General features: G+C 40.9%; 1 long non-coding RNA gene across 1 annotated transcript; it reads right to left on the bottom strand.

Moving 5' to 3' along the window:
• Window positions 1-1,324: 1,324 nt before the first annotated feature.
• On the bottom strand, window positions 1,325-22,373 carry LOC125113146 (uncharacterized). The gene is made up of 3 exons (XR_007131365.1): window positions 22,056-22,373; window positions 8,270-8,586; window positions 1,325-1,386 (listed from the first exon to the last, which is right to left on the bottom strand). It is a non-coding gene; the product is annotated as an uncharacterized LOC125113146 (long non-coding RNA).
• Window positions 22,374-22,863: the final 490 nt, after the last annotated feature.

Here is a 22,863-nt window from a genome sequence, read left to right as displayed (position 1 = left end):
ATGAATGTGCTGAAAGATAAAGCTTTGCATAAATCATACTTCTCTTACTGTATTAAGCTTCCACGAAATCATCCTGAACAGATTTTAATTTTAGTTTAAACAGCAACACCCAGGAGGCCACCCCACTGATGAATGATGATAAAACAGTGGAAAGGAAGCCATTCATGAAACAATATAATAATCAATCAAGCTATGGCTGAGAGTATTCAAGTACTGGAAAATATGTGACTCGCTAGCACCACCCCATGGAGACCAGATGAGCTGCTAAACAACTTAAAATTAATAACAAATGCAAGGGCTCCTGGTATCAAGGATGTGAACTCAAAGGTGGGACATAGTGTTGACCAATCACCCACAATGAGCTGGATTCTCTATGTTGCAAGCTTAGCTTAAATCCTGATACAGAAACACGAACACTTTCTCCAGCACCCATCTGCCACCCAAATCTGCCACATGGACAAGTTAAATGGAGATCAGAGAGGGAAACAATACCCCTGTATCTTTCAAGTCCCTGCTGGTAATTGTGAGTCCTGCCATCATGTGAAATTGTTTATTTATTTATTTATTTATTATTTGTTGCACTTGGCATCATATATCATTTCATTATTCCCTCAATCTATATTTACATTGGTCACCACAAGAGGCCCAGGACCCCCACACCAGCCCCCAATCCCTCCTTTCTAATCCCAGTTGGCTCTGTGAGAAATGAAGCCATCCCTCCACCCCGACACCCCCAACCCTGATTTATTTTTTTCCATGGCACCACCCAGTTTACTTTATATTTCACTTATTAATTTATCATCTCCCTCCAGGATTTTGGCTCCACTAAGGCAGAAATTTTTCTTTGTCTTGTTCCCTTCTGCAAAGTGTCTGACATTGAGTTGGCAATCAATAAACACTGTTTAACGAAGAGATGAATGATTATTTGAAAGCCGTTAGGAAGAATTCCAGGGGCTTCCACTGGGCTGTTCTTATCATAATAACTTTCACTCCATGTGTCAGGGGTCAACAAAGGGATTTGTGGCTGCTGAGGGGTTTCATTCCAATCATAATATCAGGAAGAGAGTAACATACCAAGATGAGTTCAGGTTCCACTGAGGAAGATTCAGCTCAAAAGCCCATTCCTTACCTGACCCCCATAAGCCCTCGTACTGACTGATAGTTCACAGTGGCATTCTGGACCCTCTGGAATTAGCATTAGCTCAGTGCAACTGTTGTATCATACCTGAAAGGTCTACGCAACGCAGGATCCGAGCCACATCTATGACCTACACCAAACGAAGCTCATGGCAATGCTGGGTCCTCAACCCACTGAGTGGGTCCAGGGATCAACCCACATCCTCATGGTCACTAGTTATCCCAGTAGTGGAAGGTCCCTTTGCAGAGCTGGAAGAAATACACATGTGCAATATTAGCATAAAAATTCTTTTTCAAGTCTATGTAGCCTTCCTTTTAGTATCTGGAATTTAAGTTTGGACATTGGGTAAAGAGGCCAACACTTTCTCATGAGGTAGTTCAAGTTGGGCTCTGATGACCATACCTAGAGTCTGGGGGTTTGAGCTGGTATTGGTATTGTTTTACAAATCAAACCTTCTCTTGGTGGGCTGCACATATAGTATCGAATACACAAGAGTGATTAGCAGACACCAGCGACCTCTGAGTATTGGGCCGCCTTGATTACCACACTGACTCAGCCTCTCTCTCCCCACTGCCTCCAGAGTTTACCTGCTGCTCCATGGCTTCTGCCACTCTGGGATTCTGGTATCACAGTGACATCAGAGAGCTCAATTCAAACATGTGTCCTCCCACTGCATTCTAGGTCCACAAAGAACAGTCTCTATAGGGATTTTCCAAAAGGCTGGGATGCGCTTCACCAATGAATTTCTTTTTTTTTTTTTTTTCTTTCCTTTTAGGGCTGAACCCACGGCATACAGAAATTCCGAGGCTGAGGGTTCAATCAGAGCTGCAGCTGCTGGCCTATGCCACAGCTCATGGGTCCTTAACCCACTGAGCGGGGCCAGGAATCGAACACATCTTCATGGACATGTGTTGGGTTCTTTACTGCTGAGTCACAACAGGAACTCCACCAATGAATTTCTTAATGCATGGCTCAGCGAGGAGGACTCAGGGCCACGGTTAGGAGTTAAGGGAATAGATTGCACACAAGAAACCCACTTCCACTTCCCAACATCCCTAAGTCTTCATTTCTTCCTCTTCATATCATGTTACAAATGTCTAGGCCACTGCTGAGTCCAAATTTCATCTGTAAACTACAAAAAGTCACTAAAATCACCCCAGCTGAATATACAATTGCATATAGGTGCACACAAGGACAGTGACACATTCTGTTTCATCTAAATCACATTCCTCCACCCTTGGTTAACAATTCTCCTATGTATTAGCCAGGTTTCTGTAAATATAAGTGAACAAAATCTTGCAACTTTTAGATTGTCTTTGTAAAAGTCCCTGGGACACGCTCACACTGGTGTGGCAAGAGTGGACCCCCAGTGGCACTGACAGTTTGAATGCTGAGCCACCCTGCTCCTCTCACACGTCTCCACCTGATGTTAGGAACTGCTTAGACCTCTATGTTAGGTGAACTTGGACTTGCCACCTAAGAGACAAGGGAAGGTTATAAAATTGACATAAGCAACTTGGAGGCAAAATCTTTGAGTATTTATTCCAACCGTCTCCGCCCTGTGGCTGACAGAGATGATTCTTTCAGCATCATTTTAGAAAGTGACTGATTTTTAGTGGTACCTTGAGCTGAGAGTTAAGAATTTGGAGTTTTTCATTTTCTGCTACTAAACTGTCCATGGCTACATCCCACAGTCCTTGAACTCCTCCCTTCAGCTGCCTTGTTGTAGCAATCACTTGGCTCACAAACCCAGCCTTCAGTAGAACTGTCACTCAAAAGAACAGCAGGTTCTCTTCTCTCACACTTCCTGAGAGTGGACACCAATCCAGCCCTTCTACTCCTCATGACTCTACCATTTTCATGATACAACTTCTCTATGCCCCACCCTCCTTTGAGTCTGTCTCCTCTTTGTTTCTCTCTGCAATTGCTTCTTCTCTCTTTCTACTGCTTTCTGCTTCTCCATAATCTATGTCTCTTACTCATTGCTCTTCAGGACAGCATCTCATGGTGTAACAGAGAAGAACAAACCTGACTCCATATTGGATCTATTCATTTAGCTCTAAATTTTGTGCTCTGTTGACTGGCTTTGTCATGCTGGCTCTGCAAGATCCGTAAAAACAAACAAACAAACAAACAAAACAAAAAAAAAACCAGGGTGCCTATAGCCTGAAATATACATGATAGCCCATTCTCAAGGTGCTGACCCTTAAAGGCATAAGAATGTTCCATTCATATACAGATAAAAAGTTGCAGAACAGAGAATAACATTTGTCTTGTTGAAGGTTTATAGGAACACTGTGACCAGACATAGGAAAACAGCTTCAAGAACAAAGGACACCAGGCACCAAGACGTTTGAAACAACCAGCCACATTTCCTCCCTTTTGGTATAAAAGAAGCCTGCCCTCTAACTGGGGTGAGACAGTTCTTTGGGACACTAGTCCACCATCTTCTCAGTCTGCTCGCTCTCTTAAGTTCTATTTCTTGCCCCAACAAAGAATAAATCATCTCAATTTATTCACCTGTCATGTGGTGAGTAGTATGGGCTTAGACTCAGTAACAACTTCGTTAGAGAATCATCTACAGTCACCATTTGTTGGTTTGGGCTGTCCAGCACCCGACTCCTAGAAACAATCCAATATCATTTGGAGCGGGGCAGGGCGGGAGCTGGGGGAAGAATCCTACTGTGTGTAGCTGTAGGGATGGAACCTACTGCCCACAGAGCAGCCAGTGAGCCAATGCACTGTCTCCTTTCCCAGCCCGGTTATGTAGCAAGCCTTTCCCTGGGCTGAAACCAGTCAGACAAGTGTAGGCACAGCTGCAGACCACCCCCTCAAGGGAGCAGCAGCAGAAGCAGCAGCTTGAATATGCTGCTCTTCCTGCATAACCTGCTGTGCTTCTCAACACAGAGCTCTGAAGAGCACCTTGGCTTCTGCCTCTTTTCTAAGCCAGGTCTTCCAGGCCCCAAAGATATGCAAGCCTCAGACATCCTTCCAGTGAATATCCTGCTGAGGTTAAATTAGGCAGAATCATTTTCTATTGCTTGCAAACAAGAATAGACTCAGACACCGTGTAGTTTTGGCTCTCACATCTGAGTTGCCTTTGGCCGTGGCTTTTACATCTGCCGCCTTTGGCTACAAGCCCAATCATAATCCAATCCCCCAAGGCCCGGGTGGCAAGGCCACAGCACTGAAAGCATGGCAGCTTCTGTCAAAGGAGCCACCTGTGGCCTCTGTGCTCAGGAGGGAGCTGGGAGAATCGAGTCAGTGATCGGACACTGAAGATATGTGAGAGAGAAGAGACAAGGATGGAACCAGGAAACAGGAGTGAGGTAGAGGGATGGGTCTTGGAAAACCAGAGGAGTCTCCTTAGGCTCCTCCCCACCTATGAAGGTAGGTGTGTCTGTTCAGCGGTAGCAACTTGAAGGTGTTACCGTAAGTGGAATTGTTTCCTCTGCGAGGTCACAGCCAGGGTAATCTGCTGACAGTGAATGGAGGGAGCTGCAGGGAAGATTGGAAGAGCAGGATGAAGACTCGGGAAAACCTTAAGAAATAAGAAAGCGGAGGGTGCTTCCTGGGAACAGGCAAAAGATTGCCGAGCTGCATGGAGGCAACTGTTTCTGTTTGCATTTGCTAATAGCAATTACCCACTTCATAGAGGAGTTTTCAACAAGGACCCCGACAAAGGAACACATAAGCCTTCTCTGAGACATTTTTTGTGCAAAACCAGGGACTTGGCAAAATCTAGCACATTTCACAAAACACAAGACCTTTAACCTAGCTTCTCTATTTCGCAATTTTGCAGCTTTGGGACTTTTCAGAGTGACCTCTTTTGCTGACCCAGAAGGCAAAACTTACTGGGCTGAAAAAGAAAGTTTGAAAGAAGAGAGATTTTTTTTTTTTAAGGAATCTGGATTCTGTCTGATTCTGTTCATTTTGAGATTAAGAAATGGGTCCACTTTGCACACAAGAGTATAAAAAAAAATTTAGACAAAAGACTTTTTGGGGTCCTTACAGAAGCAGTAATCAGTAATATTATTCATGTTGACAAATTTATTCAAAGTGATCTTTATTATCATTGGTGAAAACTATAGCTATCAAGACAATCTTTGTTGAAATTCAAACAGACAATGAAAGCTAATCTTTAAGGTCTCCGAAAAATGACATTGCTTGGGTGTGGTTATGTTTGATGATTCAGCAGCCTGAATTAAATCTTAAAATGCCCTGCCTGCTGGTTCTGGTAAGCAACCGAATGGATCCATAAATTGTAGACTTCGAGTTAGATTGCTAGTTAGATTCATAAAGTAAAGATGAGCTTCCGACATGCCATAAGAAAATGAACTATTGCATTGGTTGGCATGTCCTGAAAGAAGACAGTGTCTGGATGAAATTCAACATGCTATTTTAGCTTTTGTCCCATTTTGAATAAAAACTGTTGGCTGAAAAACTACCTATTTAAATTATTGAAAGCCCATGATTACAAGTAAGCATCCTGGCTGATAATTAGAGAGGCCGTAGAAATCATTTAAAGTAGAACTTGGATAGGATTCCAGAAGTGGTTTTCCCTTAAATTGAGTGGCACAGACAAAAGCAGTTTGTTCCTCAAAGAATGACTATTCTTAAACTATTGCCTTTGCTGATGGAGGCTGCACAGACATGGGTTAATTGACGTAACATGTCAGAGGTCTGGGGTTTTCTAAGTGCCGCAAAGAGAAGGCGAAATAGAGATTCAAATTTATCATTATTCTTTTGTTCTTTTCAAACAGGAAAGCGCTGCAGTTTCAAGGACAACTCTCAGCATGCAGGGTTTTTTTTTTTTTGTGAGACGTGGTAAAGAAACAAAAAGACAAATTCTCTTAAGATTCCAAACAGCCACTAGGGGACAGTCAAAACACTGGGTAATGGAGCAAGGCGAGTCCCTGGATCAGAACCTTCAAATAAAAGCTGTTTTGCAGGATTTTAAAAGCATTTGATTGTTTAGCAGGGGAGTGGGGGAGAGAACGGGTATCTTCTAGATCGCATTAAAATGAATATTAATGGGAAACAACAGTTAGACTATCACACCAGCCTGCAAGGATTTGTACTGGCACACATTCCCACGGCAGTGAGATGGCAGCTCAAAGTCTGCCCGTGCCTTAGGGACAACAGTTGTAGGACACTGACTCAGCACATAGGATGTCGTGAGGTCAGTCCCCGATATCCTCTGAATGAACGGTGCTTGCAAAACAACAAAAGATCAAGGCTAACAGACCAAAACACTAATCACTGGCATCGACCTTACGGGACATGCATAGGCAGCTGGACTGAAAGATCATTTGCTGTCTACATGTGTTTTTAATGTAAGCAATGTCTTTTTAGAGACCGAAGTCAGAATTATTACTCTAAAAAAATTCCCATAGCTCCATTTAACCCACGCTATTTGTGGGAGGTGAGGGAGAAATGACTCAGAAAATTGCTAAAATGCTTGTGAAAATGCAGATGAAATGGTGACAGACACTGAAGCACTCAGCTCTTATGCTTTAAAAAATCTTTCCCAAAAGAGAATCGGGCTAGGAGTGGGGAGGGCAGGAACAAGAACTAATTTGAAGCATGATGTAGAGTCCTAGACTTTACAGATAAAGAGGATTTGAAGGTCCTAAGCAAATAATATTTTCCATTATTTCCTGCCTATAATTTTTCTCTTAGCCATTTTAAAATTGGGGAAAAAAACCCAAAACTGTATACCATGAAATCACATCCAAGAGGCTTTTTCCAAGTCAACCACTGTTCAATTGACCATGGAAATGTGGCCATAAATATAGTTTGCAAATGTTAAAGGAACTAAAGAATCTTTGGGGACTCTAGGCAATAATGTAATGAATAAGGACAGAATATATAATTTCCTGAAGCAGAGCTCAGCCAGCCAGTGTTGGGACTTCCCTGAATGGCACCCTGGCTCCTTGGAGGAAAAAGTTTTAGGGACTTTGAGCTGAATCAATGGGAAATAACCACATTCTTGGTCCTTCAGAGCGAGATGACTAATCCTAACTTGTTGACAGTAAAAAGGAGTAAGTGTGATACTTAGGTCCAAGACAGTTTCTCCAACCATCTGTCTAAAACATAGCTGCCATTCATACACGAAACATATCTATGTACTTATATTTTTGTTGGGAAATACATAGAAAAGCAAAGCATTTGGTCTAATGGAAGCCATGGGTTTTATTTATCTATCTATTTATTTATTTATTTATTTTCGTCTTTTTAGGGCCACACCTGTGGCACATGGAGGTTCTCAGGCTAGGGGTTGAATCAAAGCTATAGCTGCTGGCCTATACCACAGCCACAGCAACACCAGATCTGAGCCGTGTCTGGGACCTACACCACGGCTCACGGCAACGCCAGATCCTTAACCCACTGAGCGAGGCTAGGGGTTGAACCCGCATTCTCATGGATGCTAGTCAGATTTGTTTCCCCTGAGCCACGGTGGGAACTCCACTATGGGTCTTCTTATTATATTTTATTCTAATCTCCTCTCTAATAATCTATGCAACTTTGGGTTTGCCTTTCCTTTTCCTTCACAGAGCAGACTTGCGTGGCAGCAGTAGAATCAGACATGCCTCAAATATCTGGCCACTCATTCTTCTTACTGTAAGAGAGAGGGGAATCTGAAGTACTGATTCATAAATTTCCTGATGAGGGCTTCAGAAACTGCATGGGTTCTCAGTACCAGAGAGGCTCCATATATCTGGTTCTATTGCAGGCAAAGAACCCAGCCTACACAGTGTAAATTTCAGGACAGGCTATAAAATAAATTAGGTATATGGAAAGATAAAAGTTCAGATCCTAAAGTGCCTGCAAGTTTGAGATTTGGGGCGCCCAGTTAAAACATGCATTGTTATAGATTCTAGAGATTCCCCTCTGAAGCTTCTCTAGTCTCACCAGGAGAGTTGTGAACCCCTGTAATTTCTAATAGTATCTTTCCAGATGGCCCTGTGTATCTTATATTATAGTTACTGGACAGTCCTAAAAAGTAGGGTGGTGTCTCATGCACCACTCAGCTGCCCTGGACCATCTTTTTTACGTGTGTAAGTCAATGAATGTTGATAGCATGAATGAAATTGCAAGGACAGAAGGTAAACAAGGGATGGGACTCACCACACTTCCCTGGGCACTTCCGCCGCTGGTGCAATTTAATTCTCCATCCAGAGGACAGACTTGGAGCTCTCAGGGATGGCTCTCCACTTTGTTCACAGGCATTGGTGCTGCCTCCCGTCACACCCTCCAGACATTGAGATATTCAACCTCTGTGCCAGTGACAGTCAACCTCATGGTTCTTTGATAGTTAACCTCGAGGTCTTTGATTAGTGAACCTTGAGGTTCTTGAACTGCTGGACAATATTAGCTGATACTCCTCCCCAGATGTATGGACTGGGTCATGTCTAGCACAGCATCTCTCTTCTTGGAGGTACTCTCTACAAGCAGAAGGAAGGGAAGAATGACTATACAGAAGATATTAACTCTAGTTTCTTGAATATAGACAGAATTCTCAAAACCCAATCTGCCCGCTTGCTAGCGCAGACCATTTGTTGTTTTCCTCTGAGTCCTGCTCGTCTTTTCCATCCGCACACCCAGTAGCTATCGGAATGGGCCATAGAGCTCCCATGATGATAGTTTTATAAAGTTGGATGTTTTAGGGAAAAGTTGGGCTCTTCGATCTGGTTTGTAGCTATGTTTCTACTTATTCTCTCCAAACCCTGCTTTTCTTCCCAAACCTCCTCCAGGTTATGGTGTTTGTGAAATTGCCTGCAGGTTAATCATATTTAATATGGACGCCACACAGAAGCCCATTGTATTACAAGTGAATGCTGATGGAGGGATAATCTGATATAACTAGAAGAAAAGAAGAATTATTAAACCTGGTGCCAAAACAAGCACTGAAATAAAATTCTCCCTGTTTTTCACAGTTGGGAAAATAACCTCAAGATTTAATGGGATTTTGTTAGGTCATTCATTCTTTCATGATCACACATGTAAGCAGATAAAACAGAGGAGCTTTTTGTCTTTTGAAAATATGAAAAATGAGAGTGATAGTAAGAGGTCAAACATCCCGCAAAAATGGCAGATTTTGACTGAACTGTCTTCAGTGTACACTATAACACTGATTATTGTTTTGCCATGAGAAAAAAAAAAAAGTAATATATTGGCAGAGTCACAATTTAAATCTCATTTTCTAACCATTTAATTATCATTCCATTCCTTTAGCGCTCTTTTATAATAGATGGATTATTTCCTGGTTTTGCATAATCCCTTAAACTGGATACAAGCTAAGAGACTAATCAGGAGAAGCACTTCCCCACACTTCCCCAAGCCACATGCCCTAGTTACACATCTAGGTACACACCCCCTATCTTATCAGAATCTTGGTGAGACTGTCACACCAATTAAGCAATAGCAGTTTCTGGATCTGTTTCTGCCACAGTGAAGCACAAACCATTGCGCAGAGCCTTGAATGTCTATGTAGTACTTTTGGTAAGATGTGAAAAAAAAAAATCTGTCCTAATTTGTGAGATTCTCTGGAGTTGGCTGCCACCGAGCAAGGTTGAGCAATCCATTTCTCTGAAGGGAACACCCATCTTTCTGGGAAAATTTAGGCCCATTCCTTCTTAGAAAAGAGGGGGAAGACTAAGTGACCTTTGGCAGACTTGAAGACCCAATTGTCTAAAAAAACGACATTTCACAATGATGACATGGTGTGGTCGTGAAAATTTTGCTTTGATATTGCCCAGTCTTCAAACGACTCCCAGTGCCTTTGCACGTACATCATTCAGCCCAAGGATACTTAGATTGCTAACAGCCTCACTTGCGGAGCCAGGTAGATTATTTGTCCAGATTCTATTGTAGGCCTAGAACTAGTGCTTTTATGCAAATAACTAAACAGAGGCTGGAATTCTAACATTATCCTTTTTGAGTCAAATATGCTTGAGTAGCTGGGGTAACTGCCTTCTGGATCTTTTCCATCCGCACACCCAGTGTGAAATGGGAGGAAGTGTCTGGGCTGGGTTCCTTTCCCTTTTACTCCTCTGACTTTTCTATCCCCTCCAGGGGGTAAGCTGAGCTCTCTTTGCTTCTATCCTCACTCTCGGTAGAGATGGGTCTTATAGCAAAATATTGAGAACTTTCCTGACCTTCTAATCTAAAGGAAACTTTCAGTTCTCCATTACATTTGCCCTGGCTTATTTTCTTTACAGAATTCATCATGGCTTGAAATCATCTTTTCAAAGAACTTATTGGTTCACTTATCAATCATTTGCATGCATATACATATATTAAAACATAAGCTCCGTATCTGTGCATACACCACCATATAGTATAGTACCTAGCACACAGGAGTCAATACTTAGGTGAATAATTCTAAGATGCACTCTGAGAAGTGATCAACATTAGCTTTCGCTGGTCTTATGGGTGTTTCCCCAAAACAGAAAACACAGTACAAGGAGAACTTACCCAGGTAGGTGAGGGAGCACAGTGACATAAAGTCAGGACTGAGGGAGAGGGCAGAGAACCAGGTGGAAGTGAGGATGAGGCTCTGAGCCCCGGCTGAGTGCAAACTTGGCAGTGACTGGAAGACAAGCAAGGGAACAGTCTAGGAACAGCTCCCATTACTTCATCTTCAAGGTGATTTCTAATGCACATGAGTAAGCCTGGGCCATTCTTGTTGGACTTCCTAGCCATGTGGAATGTAACAAGGTGTTATAAGTGTGATACTTCTTCCTAGTGATGTTGTGAGGATTAAAATGGACTGATGCATAAAACCTTTAGCAGCCTGACACAGAATAAGTAGTAGCCTCAATTCCTTGGCTTCCTCCTCTCCCAGGCATCTTCTACATCTATTTTACTTCGACAGGCATTCATAGCTCCTACCTTTAAAATAACCTCTGTCCCTGCCTCTATCTCTATCTCTTTCTGTTTCTGAAAAGAACTCCCCATCCCCTCCCTGATTGGCCACTACAGTCCAGTTACAGAAGTGTTTTTGCTGAGGCCACCAACCCTTGTGGTCAACCAAGGAGCTTCTTCAGACCCCTTCCCTCTTTGCAGCATTCAACCTCCTCAAGGGCTTGCTTCTTGAAACTGCTTTTCTCCTGGCTTGTTTTGATAGCACATTTACCAAGTTCCTCCCCCACTGGTCAGGCCCCTGCTTCTCACTCCCAAAACCGCCTTTTCTTCTCCTACCTGATCTTTAAATGTGAAGATTTCTCAACAAGGCTGAAGGTCAGCCTTTGACCTTCTTCTTTATCTTCATTCTTTAATTATTTTCATCCATTCCTGTGCTTTAAATCCTTCTATATTATAACTTCCAAACTAATAGCCTCCAAATATACATCTCAGCTCCAGATCTTTGTAGTCAAATGTCCTCTTGGATATCCTCCTGACATCACAAATTTAACACGCCCAAAGCAGACCTCTTGCTCTCGCTTCACCCAAGACCAAGCCACAACGCTTCTCTTCCAGCCTTCTCCATCTTGGCAAAGGAGACCTCCAACCACTCAGAAGAAAGCAAGTCTCCTTCTCAACCTCTGGGACCAATCCATTATGAAGCTCTGTCAGTCTTCTCTCCAAATTAAATTCTGACTCTCCTTCTCTTCACCTCCACTTCCTTTACTCTGGTCTTATCTCCAACATCTGTCATCTGAATTTTTTTTTCATTCAAGTTTAGCACAATTTCAATTCATTCTTAGAATTCCTATGATAGCCTAGAATGATAACTTAAAAAAAAATAATTTGATTGTATCACTCACCAGCAAATAGAATAAGATTTTCTTTTCCATAGCACATTCAAACAATCCAGCCTCTGCGTACTTCTAAAGCTTCATCTCATCTCAGTTTCTCATCCCTGTCATGCACCAAGTACATGGTATTCTTCTACCCTTTACATTTGCCAAGATGTTTTCTATGGTAAGCGGAATTGTTTCCCTCATTTCTCTTTCTGCTCTTTCATTGTTAGTGTATAGAAATGCCATCGATTTCTGTGTATTCATTTTGTATTCTGCGACTTTGCCAAATTCATTGATGAGCTCTAACAGTTTTCTGGTCGAGTCTTTAGGATTCTCTAGGTATAGTATCATGTCATCTGCACACAGTGATAGTTTTGCTTCTTCCTTTTGGATTCCTTTTATTTCTTTCACTTCTCTGATTGCCATGGCTGGACTTCCAAAACTATGTTGAATAGCAGTCGTGGAAGCGGATATCCTTATCTTGTTCCTGGTCTCAGAGGGAATTCTTTCAGCTTTTCACCATTGAGAATGATGTTCGCTGTGGGTTTGTCATGTTATGTTGAGGTAGGTTCCCGCTATGCCCACTTTCTGAAGGGTTTTTTATCAGAAATGGGTGTTGGATTTTGTCAAAGGCTTTTTCCGCCTCTATTGAGAAGACCATATGGTTTTTATTCTTCAGTTTGTCAATGTGGTGTATCGCACTGATTGATTTGCAGATACTGAGCAATCCTTGCATCCCTGGGGTAAATCCCACTTGATCATGATGTACAATCCTTTTAATGTATTGTTGGATGTGGTTTGCTAGTGTTTTGTTGAGGATTTTTGCATCAATGTTCATCAGTGAAATTGGCCTGTAGTTTTCTTTTTTTGTTGTATCTTTGTCTGGTTTTGGTATCAGGGTGATGGTGGCCTCATAGGATGAGTTTGGGAGTGTCCCTTCCTCTGCAATTTTTTGGAATAGTTTCAGAGGAGAGGTGTTAGCTCTTCTCTAAATGTTTGACAGAATTCACCTGTGAAGCCATCTGGTCCTGGACTTTTGTTTGTCGGAAGTTTTTCAAGCACAGTTTCAATTTCAGTTCTTGTGATGGGTCCATTCATCTTTTCTATTTCATCTTGGTTTAGTCTTGGAAGATTGTGCTTTTCTAAGAATTTGTCTATTTCTTCTAGGTTTTCCATTTTGTTGGTGTATAGTTGCATATAGTAGTCTCTATGATCCTATGTATTTCTGTGATGTCTGTTGTTACTTCTCCTTTTTCATTTCTAATTTTATTGATTTGAGTCCTCTCTCTTTTTTGCTTGATAAGTCTGGCTAAGGGATTATCAATTTCGTTGATCTTTTCAAAGAACCAGCTTTTCATTTCATTGATCTTTTCTATGATTTTCTTCATTTCTATTTCATTGTTTTCTGTTCTCATCTTTATGATTTCTTTCTTTCCGCTAACTTTAGGTCTTGTCTGTTCTTCTCTCTCTAGCTGCTTTAGATGTAAAGTTAGCTTGTTTATTTGAGCTTTTTCTTGTTTCCTGAGGTGGGCCTGTATTGCTATAAACTTTCCTCTTAGAATGGCTTTTGCTGCATCCCATAGGTTTTGGAGTGTCATATCTTTGTTGCCATTTGCTTCTAGGGATTTTTTTTTTTGTCTTTTTGCCATTTCTTGGGCCACTTCCCTGGCATATGGAGGTTCCCAGGCTAGGGGTTGAATCAGAGCTGTAGCTGCTGGCCTATACCAGAGCCACAGCAATGGGGGATCCAAGCCACATCTGCAACTTACACCACAGCTCATGGCAATGCCGGATCCTTAACTCACTCAGCAAGGCCAGAGATTGAACCTGCAACCTCATGGTTCCTAGTCGGATTCGTTAACCTCTGAGCCATGACGGAAACTCTGCTTCTAGGTATTTTTAAATTTCCTCTTTGATTTCTTCAGTGATCCATTGGTTGTTTAGTAGCATGTTGTTGAGACTCCACATGTTTGTGTTTTTTGTGGTTTTTTTTTTTCTTGCTGTTGATTTCCAGTCATACAGCATTGTGGTTGGAAAGGACGATTGATATGAATTCAATTTTCTTAAAGTTACTGAGGTTTGATTTGTAGCCCAGGTTGTGATCAATCTTAGAGAATGTTCCATGTACCCTTAGAAGAATGTGTATTCTGTTGCTTCTGGATGGAATGTCCTATAAATACCTATTATGTCCATCTAGTCTAATGCTTCATTCAGGGCCTGTGTTTCCTTATTGATTTTCTGTCTGGATGATCTGTCCATTGCTGTAAGTGGGGTGTTAAAGTCCCCCACTATGATTGTGTTATTGTAGATTTGTCCTTTTAAGATTGTTAGCAGTTGCCTTATATATCATGGTGAACCTATGTTGGGTGCGTGGATATTTAAAATTGTTATATCTTCTTCTAGGATTGATCCTTTGATCATTATGTAGTGACCTTCCTTGTCCCTTAAAATATTCTTCATTTTAAAGTCTATTTTGTCTGATATGAGTATTGCTACTCCAGCTTTCTTTTGATTCCCATTTGCATAGAATATTTTCTTCCATCCTCTCAGGTTCAATTTGTATGTGTCCCTAGAGGTGAAGTGGGTCTCTTGAAGACAGCATATATATGGGTCTTGTTTTTGTATCCATTCAGCCAGTCTATGTCTTTTGGTTGGGGCATTTAGCCCATTAACATTTAAGGTAATTATTGATATGTATGTTCTTATTGCCATTTTATTAATTGCTTTGGATTTATTTTTGTTGCTCTTTTTTCTTTCCTTCTTCTCTTGTTCTCTCCTCTTGTGGTTTGTTGACTATCTTTAGTGTTGTATTTGAGTTGATTTTTCTTATTTGTGTATCAATTGCAGATTTTTGGTTTGCAGTTATTCTGAAGTTTTGATATGAGTCTATATGTATAAGAGATTGTTTCAAGTTGTTGTTCTCTTAATTTGCAAGTGCCCTGCATTTGTACCCTCCTCTTCTATTTCTGATTTTGGTGGCATAATTGTGCATGGGTGATTTCATATCTTTACTGTATATATGCCTTTACTGGTGAGCCTTGTCATTTGTGGTATTTTTGTTTCTGGTTGTGGCCTTTTCTTCTCTGCCTAGAGAAGTTCTTTCAATATTTGTTGTAAAGCTGGTTTAGTGTTGCTGAATTCTCTTAGCTTTTGCTTATCTGTGAAGCTTTTGATTTCTCCTTCAAATCTGAATGAGAGCCTTGCTGGGTAAAGTAATCTTGGTTGGAGGCTTTTTCCTTCCATCATGTTAAGTACATCATGCCACTTCCTCCTGGCCTGCAGAGTTTCTGCTGAAAAATCTGCGATAACCTTATCAGGGTTCTCCTGTATGTTGTTTCTTTTCCCTAGCTGCTTTCAATATTTTCTTTGTCTTTAATTTTGGTAAGTTTGATTACTATGTGTCTCTGGGTATTCCTCCTTGGGTTTATTTTATGTGGTACTCGTTGTGCTTCCTGGATTTGAGTGAGTGGTTCCTTTCCCATGTTAGGGAAGTTTTTGGCTATTATCTCTTGGAATAATTTTTCTGTCCCCTTTCCTCTCTCTTCTCCTTCTAGCACCCCTATAATACAGATTTTGGTGTGTTTAATGTTGTCCCAGAGTTCTCTGAGACTCTCTTCATTTATTTTCAATCTTTTTTCTTTTCTGTTCCACATCTGTGATTTCCACTAATCTGTCCTCCACCTCACTTCTTCATTCTTCTGCCTCCTGTATTCTGCTGTTTGCTGCTTCTAGTAAATTTTATTTCAGTTATTGTATTTTGCATCTCTTCTTGTTTAAGTTTTATATCTTGTATCTCTTTGCTCAGTGTTTCCTGTAAATTATCCATCTTTGCCTCCAGTTTATTTCCAATGTATTGCATCATCTTCAGCATCAACAGTCTAGTCTTTCTCTGGATGCTGAGAATCTCATCACTTAGCTGTATTTCTGTTTTTTTTTTCTTTCTCCCTCATCTAAGTTATAGTTCTCCATCTTTTCATTTTTATAGGTTTTTGGTGTGGCAACCCTTTTACAGATAATAGAATTGTAGCCTCTCTTACTTCTGGTGTCTGCCTCTCTTGTGGCTGAAGTTGATACAGGGGCTTGCCGTAGGCTTCCTGATGGGAGGGACTGATGCCTGCCCACTGGTAGGTAGAGCTGATCCTATCCCTCTGGTGGGTGGGGCTTTGTCTCTGGATGAGATTAGGGTTGGCTGTGTGCCTGAGGGTTCTTTAGGCAGCCTTTTTACTGATGGGTGGGGCTGTGATCCCACCTGGATTGTTGTTTGGCCTGGGGCTTCTCAGAGCTGATGGGTGGGGCCAGATTTTCCCAAAATGGCCACCTCCAGAGAAAGGCATGCTGATGAATATTCCCAAGAACTTTGCTTCCAATGTCCTTCCCCTACAACAAGGCACATTCACTCCTGTTTTCTCAGGAGGTCCTCTAAGAACTACATTCAGGTTTGACCCAGATTCCTATGGAGACTTTTCTTTGCCCTGAGACCCAGTACAAAGTATGTCTGAGTATTGGCACCTTTTAAGAATGGGGTCTCCATTTCCCCCAGTCCTGTGGAGCTCCTGTACACAAGCCCCACTGGCCTTCAATGCCAGATGCTTCAGGGACTCTTTCTCCCAGTGCCAGATCTCCACATGTGGGGGTTTGATGTGGGGCTCAGAACTCTCAGTCCTATAGATGAGTCTCTGTGATAGTTACTTTCCAGTCTGTGGGGCTTCCCACCAGGGAGCTATGGGGTTGCTTATATCACGTAATTGCCCCTCCTACCTCTTGATGCGGCCTCCTCTTTGTCTTTTGGAGTAGGATATCTTTTTTAAGGTTTCCAGTCCATTTGGTTGAAGATTACTCAGCATTTGGTTGTAAATTTTGTTGTTTTTAGGAGAGAAGTTGAGCTCCAGTGCTTCTATTCTGCCATCTTAAACCTAATCCTAATCCTATATATGTTTTCAATGCTACTACATATCCTGTACCTAACACAGTGCTTGGCACATAATATGCATACAATAAATATTTATTTCATAAAAGATTATCATTGCTTAGTAGGAGTAATACAAATATTTACGGTAGTATAGACCCAAATCCCTTTTCTGAAACCCTTTGAGCCAGAAGTGTTTGAGAATATGGAAACATTCCGATTTTTGGAGTAATGTGCACGTACCACATCATGGAACAATCCTGGCTGAATCTGGGGCAGCACCTGTAACCAAATATTATTATTTCCACAGCTAAATGTACAAATGTTTGTCATAGGTAAAACTAGTTAAAAATTATGAATAGCCCCACATCAAGTCAGGTCCAAATTTATCACCAGTGAAGTTGTGAAAATAGTCTTTGAGTTTTTGGAAGAGTTTGGATTTGGGAATTGCTCGTGAATAACTGAGGAGCGGCCCCAACCCTGCTGTGACCTCTGGCTTTCATAAGAGGTGTCACAGAAGAGCTCTCTTTCCCTGTGTGAAAAAGCACTTGACATTCACTCAGATTGACCCAAAATAAATTCAGACTTCTCACAAGGAAAGGACTGACTCTCAGTGGACTCCAGTGACGTGGACTTTCCACCATGCAATTCACTCTCACTGAAATAGCCATCTCTTGGGAGCACTTGAAACTCTCCATTTTGCAATAGATTTGAAAGGAAAAAAATAATTAAGGAATCTGTCCAAAACCAGGGTCGGTGCTGCTGGAGAATCAATTTAACAATAAAAATTCTGCCTCACTCGGCACTGCCCTTGCATCCTCTCATGTCTTCTTTGACCTCTGTACTGATAACTTCCTTGACACTTCCAAGTGTGTTTTTGCTTGTATTCTAAATGCTTTCACCGTTAAATTCAACACAATGCTACAAGCTATTGATTGCTCCTTGTAATGACTGGTTTTTAAAAAATTATTTTATCCAGAAAAGAATGAAGTATTTACGAAAATTTTCTGTCAAAACTTTAAACAACAGACTCATAATTATAACAAAGGGACTAATTAAGGGGGAAAATTCAAGATGCTTCATAGTCTAAAGTATGTCTGAGTGTTGGAGTCATGTCTGCTTGCCTGTCTTGTACCACTATCCTTGGGGGGGAAAACTCTTCTAAAATGAATCTCATATAAGTTCTTGGATGAGAACCTGAATTTAAAACACCTGATAAATTATGTGATTCTACTTTAAAAAAATGGAAAAATCATTTTCACTTTAGTGTTAGTGGTATGAAAGTTTGACACATAAATGTATTCAGGATAACTACTAAATCAGAAACTAAACAGAAAAATAAACAACATTTGAAGGCATTATTAGCCTACTTTAAGTAAGTAGGCTACTTCAGCCTATTAGCCTACTTTAAAAAAGCCGCCTATTAGCCTACTTCCAAAAAATAAAAGAACAATGATATTTTGCCAAATATTCATAAGGGAAGAAAAAGCATATCGTCAATAGGTGAGGTTCACTTTAGTGAACAGGAAAATGTAAATATCTTTAACTTGATGCCAAATGTGTATTTTTAAATATGTGTAGTAAGAAGCCATGATAATATCATATCTTTGATGTTAACAATCATATACACAATCTCTGAAAAAGCTGTTTTCTAAGACAACATTATTTTTTTCTTAATTTTCCTTCCATATTTGTAACTATAAAACAAATGCGAGGGAGAACTCTATTTCGTCTGAAGTCAGAGCCACACAGATATATCTCAGAACTAATGACTTACCAAGAGATACGTCTTAACAGAAACAAACAAAACAAAACAAAAAAACAAAACAAAAAAACAAAAAAATATAGCCACCCAACTGGTTTTAATATACCTTAAATTGTTTCCAATGAACTTGACTAGATGTGCTATAAATAAAAATAATAATGAAAATGCTTGGAGTTCCTGTGGTGGCCCAGTGGTTAATGAATTTAATGAATCAGACTAGGAACCTTCCATATGCCCCAGGTATGGCCCTAAAAAGCAAAAAAAAAAAAAAAAAAATTCTGGAGATGGATAGTGGTGAAAATTACATAACAACATGAATGCACTTTATTTTTTTTTGTCTTTTTTTTTTTTTTTTTTTTGCCATTTCTTGGGCCGCTCCCACAGCGTATGAAAGTTTCCAGGCTAGCGGTTGAATCGGAGCTGTAGCCACCAGCCTACACCACAGCCACAGCAATGCGGGATCCGAGCTGCGTCTGCAACCTACACCACAGCTCACGGCAACGCCAGATCCTTAACCCACTGAGCAAGGCCAGGGATCGAACCCGCATCCGCATGGATACCAGTCAGGTTTGTTACTGCTGAGCCACAATAGGAGCTCCCATCAGAACTTTTTTATCTTCCCAAACTGAAACTCTATATCCATTAAACACTAACTCCCCCTTCCAGACTCTCAGCCCCTAGCAAGTACTATTATTCTACTTTTTGTCTGTGAATTGAACTACTTTAGGTATCTCGTAAAAGTGGAATCATACAATATTTGTCATTTTGTGACTGGCTTATTTACTTAAGCATAATGTCTTCAATGTTCAGCTATATTGCAGCAAGTGTAAGAATTTCATTCCTTTCTAAGGCTGAATAATAGTCCATTGTATGTATGTACATTTATCTGTCTGTGGGCACTTGGGTTGCTTCCATCTTTTGACTATTGTGAATTTTGCTGCTTAAACTCTTTTAAAAAACATCTCGTCTAAAATATTGGCTCAGAGTTCCCATTGTGGCTCAGTGGGTTATGAACCCAACTAGTATCCATGAGGATGCGGATTTGATCCCCGGCCTTGCTCAGTGGGTTAAGGATACAGCATTCCCATGAGCTGTGGTGTAGGTCACACACATGGCTCAAATCCTGAATTGTTGTGGCTGTGGTGTAGGCCAGCAGCTGCAGCTCTGATTCGACCCCTAGCCTGGGAACTTCCATATGCCACAGGTGTGGCCCTAAAAAGAAAAAAAAAAAATTACATACATACTGGCTAGAAAAATTTCTCAACAAGATAAAAACTGACGCCTTTGCTTCAAATGGAAACCTGTTCATTCAGTCAAGGAAGAAATTGCATTATTCAGTAATTCTACCATCGCCTTCCCACAAGTTAGGGGTTGTTTCATTAGATGAAAAAAGTATGCTGTCCTCTTAACCAACTTCCCTCTCAATCACCAAACTCAGTTTTAGAATTCCTGTTATAGATTCTGACTCACAGTCTTTGAAAAACTTAGGGTTTCCAAAGGAGACAGGTTGGAGGTAGGGGGATGGGCTGGGGGTTTGGGATGGAAATGCTATACAATTGGGTTGTGATGATTGTTGTACAACCATAAATGTAGTAAAATTCATTGAGTTAAAAAAAGAATTCCTGTTATATAAATTGTGATAAAGCATCCTCCTGTTGCTATTAAATTTGTGCCATTGAAAGGTGACCACCATTTGACAAATTCAATAAGATAAGAACAGAGAACAAATTTTTGTCTTCTAATTTTCCAGTGAATTGGGTTTATATCAGCTCTGTGGATACACATAAGCTTCAGAACCACAACAGTCTTAAGTACCAGATAGAGTGTAAAATGAATTTAGGTTTATCTTAAACCCACATCAGGAGTTTTATTATTAAGACTTCACTTTAATATGGTCCCTTGCAATGAAGTTTTAAATGACAGACTCCCCAAATTTTCCTATAAAAAGGATGACATAGAGGACAATGTAGAGATTATCTTGGGCAATTTTACATCAAGTCAAGCAAGAAGCAGTATTTTCCCACTGCATTACAGAGCCATTTGCCTTAAATCAATTGAGGAGCAACAAGGGAGAGTAATCAATTAGCAGCATCTCCCTTTATGTCTAAAAGAATAATTCGAGGAGTTCCCGTAGTGGCTTAGTGGTTAATGAATCCGACTAGGAACCATGAGGTTGCGGGTTCGATCCCTGGACTTGCTCAGTGAGTCAAGGATCCGGTGTTGCCGTGAGCTGTGGTGTAGGTCACAGACCCGGCTCAGATCTGGTGTTGCTGTGGCTCTGACTTGGGCGGGCGGTAGCTACAGCTCCGATTCAACCCCTAGCCTGGGAACCTCCATATGCCACGGGAAGCGGCCCTAGAAAAGGCAAAAAAAAATAAAATAAATAATAATAAATAAATAAATAAATAAAAGAATAATTCTAGCATAATTTGGTGAATCTCAAGGCAGCCCACTAGGAAGTTATCATTTTATATTTTCAGGCTGCAGAGATGGGGTGCCATGAACTTGTGTTTCCTTGAAAGAATCCAAACCTTTCATCTCAGGAGCTGCTATTAAAGTGGATGTATTTATCAAAGGCCAGATCTTGTTGCTAGCTTGCCTGATTGAATGCTTCTTGGACATGAACTATTCATATGGGAGAATCATCACACTGCTCAGTAATACATGCAATTCCCTTCGCACAAGTCTCGTGCTGTGTCCGTAGATGAAAATTATCATCCTGTCTGCTTGACGCTCGCCTCTCCTCCCAATCACCATCTTCATGTTGCCTCTCAAGGTGATTTCATCACAAAGACACAGAGGAACAACTTTGGGGTTTCATACTATAAAGAAATCGTTATGAAACAATCCATTGTTGCTTCTAAATGTGTGCTACTCCAAGGTGACATCTTATAGTCTGTTTAAAAAATACTGTGCTCAGTCTCTCAAACAATGTCACATGCAAAGCGAGCTAAAGGGAAAGAAAAGTCATTCACCTTTTTGTCTAATAAAGGATTCAATCCCTGCAGCAAATGCTGAACAAACAGGTATTTCTTGTGTTAAGAGGGAGTGGAGTGGCAAGCCTCTCTTCACAATTCCAAACTTATCACATTAATAAAGTAGGGAAATTATTATCTTGCAAAGGAGCTTTTATTTTTTTCATATTGGGGCTCACTGAGCTTTGTTCCTGTCTTCGGAATCTTGCATGAGTTCATTTCATTGACAGAACGTAAATTATACCCTCAGCATCACAAGCGAAGAAGTCTGGGAAATAAGATGCTCAGGCGTCCAGCTTTGTGACACAAGGGAGAGCATAAAGCAGGCTGGAAGTGTTGATTCTGAATATATTTATGTACATATATATGTGTGTGTGTGTATAGAACATATTCATGTCTCTATCTTTCACACACATACACACACACACACACACACACTGCCTAGTCGAGTAGAGAATTTCTCTTTCTCATTTATCATCTGTGCAAGCCTGAGGTCACATCATCCATACAGAAGGTTTCCTACCTGGAACGAACTCCAGGCTCTTTCACAGGGATGGTTATAACACTGCTTTGTGAACAGTCCCCTCTTACTTTACTCTTGACTCTCATCTCAACGTTGTCACAGTTAGGCAGCAATGCAAAGTTCAAAGCAATTAAAAAAAACAAAAGCAAAAAAATAAGCCAGTTAAGCCCGGCAATTCCATTTATGAATTAGATTAAGAAGGCTTTTTTCCTAAGACTCTGTCTAGAGCGGCCAGCTGGCTTGGGTTTATAAGCCAGTTTCAGCATGTAGTCTTGTGTTTGTATTTGAGTAGTTTCTTATTTGGCAACATTTCTTGAATATCCATCCACCCTAAAGGGAAACAAAGAGAAACCACAGACATTTCCCTGGACGAACATAAATTCTAGTTAGTTTCCTGAGCACTTATTGAGCGGTAGAAACTTTACATACATTTATGCGTATCATTAAAATAAATTTGCAAGGCAAATATTACCCTGTTTTTTAAAAAATTAAATAAGAAGGAGAAACTAAATATCTTGGAAACCCCCAACTCCAATATTACTGCTAACAGAAGCACATAAGTAGAGCTCCCTTGTGGCAGAGGGGGTTAAGGATCCAGCATTGTCACTGCAGTGGCTAGGGTCACTGCTGTAGCACAGGTTCGATCCCTGGCCCAGGAATTTGCAGGTGTCGTGAGTGTGACAAAAAAAAGAAAGGGAGGGAGGAAGGAAGGAAGGGAGGGAGGGAGGAAAACATAAAAAGTAGTATATCCACAAGCCCACCTGTGTGCAAAAGTGCTAAAAAAGATAAAGAGCCAAGCAGAGGGGAA

The sequence above is a fragment of the Phacochoerus africanus genome, chromosome 13 (genome assembly GCF_016906955.1).
Source record: "Phacochoerus africanus isolate WHEZ1 chromosome 13, ROS_Pafr_v1, whole genome shotgun sequence".
NCBI lineage: Eukaryota > Metazoa > Chordata > Mammalia > Artiodactyla > Suidae > Phacochoerus > Phacochoerus africanus.
Note: the sequence above shows the minus strand (reverse complement) of the source record. Positions and strands in the feature narration are given on the sequence as shown.